This window comes from Austrofundulus limnaeus, unplaced genomic scaffold (genome assembly GCF_001266775.1).
Source record: "Austrofundulus limnaeus strain Quisiro unplaced genomic scaffold, Austrofundulus_limnaeus-1.0 Scaffold298, whole genome shotgun sequence".
NCBI lineage: Eukaryota > Metazoa > Chordata > Actinopteri > Cyprinodontiformes > Rivulidae > Austrofundulus > Austrofundulus limnaeus.
Genome location: NW_013952700.1, coordinates 543,548 through 547,125, shown reverse-complemented (window position 1 = coordinate 547,125; position 3,578 = coordinate 543,548).

The following is a 3,578-nucleotide window of genomic DNA, read 5'->3' as shown; positions in this document are numbered from 1 at the left end:
AGCATCAGGGGCCTCATGCATAAAGGATTGTGCAGCTTTCACACTAAAAGTTGACATACGGACAAATTTAGAAAAGAGCGCCGCACCAAAAAAATTCAGATGTATAAAACCCTGTGCATGCAGGTTCCTGCGCACCTTTCCTTTACACATCCCAATGAAAGTGGAACTTAGCGCACATGAGACACCTCCCCTGACACGCCTCCATTTCAACATGTAAAATAGATGTAAATGTATCCAGCGTGTGAGGCTCTCCTCAGATTGTCCTCTCTGTGGGATCAGAAATGATTTTTAGATGCAGGAAAATTATACATTAAATGGAGAATGAGTGAGAAAACTGTCTAAATAAGTAGTGGGGCGTAAAAATGACTTTGCCACTCGCAAAGGTGTGTGGGTGTTGGTGTGTACGCGTGTGTGTGAAGCTGCTGTCTTCAGCGGTGCACGAGGCTGAGACATTTCCACCTTTACACGTCTTTAATAAACGTCAGTAAACACAGAGGAACTGTGAGTTTGGCTCGACTCTGAACTACAGTCAAATACCTGACTGTAATTTGTTTGGTGTGATACAAACAAACAAACAAACAAACAAACACACTGTCCTCATTTCTTCTTGTGGTGATATCACCCTGCAGAACAGTTGACAATGTTCCACAAATTACGCACAACTTTACGCAGCAACAAATCTATTGTCTGCATCTTGTGGAGCTGAGGAATCATCACAGGTTGACAATGTTTTTTTCTCAGTTTGAATTAAAATGTTTCTTAGACAATTCACACATTATATTTCCCTCAGCTGTGTGCGCACTCTGCAGGCCTGAGCTCAGCCTGTGTTTCCAACTGCATGACAACAATGTAAAAACTTTACAGTTTACAGACTGGACTGAGGTTCTTTGATCATTTTTAGGCTGATCTATTTCTTTGTCTGAGGTTAAATGATTTTCAGTTTCATGATCGTTCAGTTTAAACAATAAAAACTCAAACTAAAATAAAAATCTAACAGCGTGTTCAGACGCTCCTTACATCTAGAAAACACAACAAAGTCATATTTCTGTGGATTCAGGTCAGATTCATGACTTTGTGAGTTAAAACTGTCGACTGAATAACTTTGTGTGGCTGCTGCACATTCTCACGGCAGGTGACATTTAAAAACATCCCAATGTGGGTGCACAACCTGGCACACAACTGTTTTGTGCGTACGCACCGTTCATCCATGAGGCCCCAGGGCTCCTTGTACTGGTTTGTACTGGTTTGTTCACATCATTAGAAACAAGTGTGATCTATTTTGAGTTGTTGTGTTTCAGTTCAGACAGCAGTGCTTTATTTGTGTCTCACTTGTGCTAATTATTTTGGAACCCATGTGAATCAAAGAGAAAAACGTGTTTTAGTGGTGAAAATAGATCTGCATGTTGTGTCTAACTGGGTGAAACATGCTGAGAGTTCTGATAACAGGGTGCAGGCCATTTTAATAAATGGGTTCAGACAACAGGGTTTTGTGTTATAACTGAGAAAAACTAACATCTACACTCCAGTTAGATGGATCTACCATTTTTTTTTTTTTTTAATGTTCCTAGATCAAAAATAAAATCCAGAGGTGATCAGACTCTTTGCATTTGCTGCTCTAAAGCTGTGGAAAAGTCTATGTCTTAATGTTCGGCCTGCTGACCGTTGGTGATTTAAATCTTTGCTGAAGACCCAACTCATTACTTTCCTTTTGATTAAGACTGAGTTTGAGGTTCAGCTGGTGCTTTCTTTATCATAGTATTCCTGCATTTAGTTTTATTTTTTATCCAAGTCTTGACTGGACTGTAAAGCACTTTGGTCAGGCTTTTGTTTTAATGTGCTAAATGAGTAAATTTGACATTTGGGCTTTTAAATGCTGTGCTCCTAAACTTTTGATCAGCCTAATTCAGTTTAATATTGCAATACAATGCTTTCTCAGATGATTTTATTTTTCACTCACTCCCTTTTCTTCTTTTTGCATTTTGAAGCTCTACTTTAGAGCTGCCACAAATGATTATTTTTTTCAATTAGTCGACTAATCAGATCATACGTTAATAGAATATAAAACATAGAGCTTATCACATCACAATGCAGCTGCTATTATATAACCATGGTTAGAGTTTAGCTATATGCTAACTAAAAATAATAGCTGTGGAAGGTAAGTTCTGCTCTGCAGATATTACACAGGTTTCTCTTTCATTTTCTTAAAATGATCCCACACTTTGAGCTCTGTTGTCAGGTAGCCATGATACCAGAGCCTGTCTGTATAATGTCTTGTGACGTCCACGGCCTACCCCAGTTACCACTACTGTGCATGTGTGTCAACGACAGAAAGGCAGATGTGGCAGTAGGTGTCAAAGCAGTTTGGAGAAAAACAAAGAAAAAAAAAAAAGATAAATTATTATATTAGTCATCAATTATTTTAATAATCGATTAGTTACGATTAATCGAGGCAGCCCTACTCTACTTAGAACGTTCTTATGGTTCTAAGTAATCATCTTAATGCAAAATGTGAATTCTTTCCACTTTTCAACCAGTCAACAAACAGGCAGACATTTTTAATCTGCTTTTTTGTTGGAGTGTGATAAACAAAGACAGACATTAAAAGTTCACAATTTAAACACTTACAGAACCAATCAATGTTTCAGATTTTATTAGAAAAGACTGCAACAGTTTTGGCCCTAAATGTTCACAATTCCATCCTCCACCAAGAAAAGACATAATTGACTCTTCATTAGACCAGCACGACTCATTTTAAGTACCAACAAGTTATCAATACAGAAACTTTGTGACATTTTATTCAAATGAAAAAGACGTCCAGGTTTATGTTTCTAACCTTACAATGCTCCAACTCTTCCTGAACTGAGCAATAAGTCTATATAATAATGTAGTCTAGTGGTGAAGATTACAATAGATTGAAAATATTTTCAGATTTCTGTTTGCTTTGCCAAAGGTCAGAATCTGTTACTTTGTCTTAAAATCATGTGGACAAACACAAAGCTTGTAGATGGTCTGAAGGGCACACAAAATACAGGACACACACACACACACAGTACTCCTGCATTGAGACAAAACTTGTAAGTACTTCAGCTTTGATGAAGTTGAAGCGAGCCACACAAGAGGCAAGTTGTGTACTGAGCCCGCGTGGGGACATGGGGGATTTTTTTTCTTTATGCGTTCCCTCGCAAAAGTCGTTAAACACTGTTGTGCCTGCTAGTTTATTAACAAACTCACATGTTCACCATTAGTGAGTTAGCCCACTGCTTTAATTCAGCTTCAGAATGAATATATCACACAGCCACGCATGGAAGTATGTCATATGTTGATATTTTAACACAGTGCAGCCACACAACATCAATTTCACAAACTTGTGGCGACACATCCTGTTTTGGTAACTGGATATTTCAAAATAAAAGTCTGATTTAATGCAGTACATATACAAAACAAACTTTTGCATGGGAATGCAAAACAATATTGTGAGAACGCAAAAGTATTGCGAGGGAATGCAAAAGAAAAAAATACCCCCCATGTTCCCTCGCGGAGTCTGTAGTTATGAACACACTTTTGCTTTTTTTTTTGTT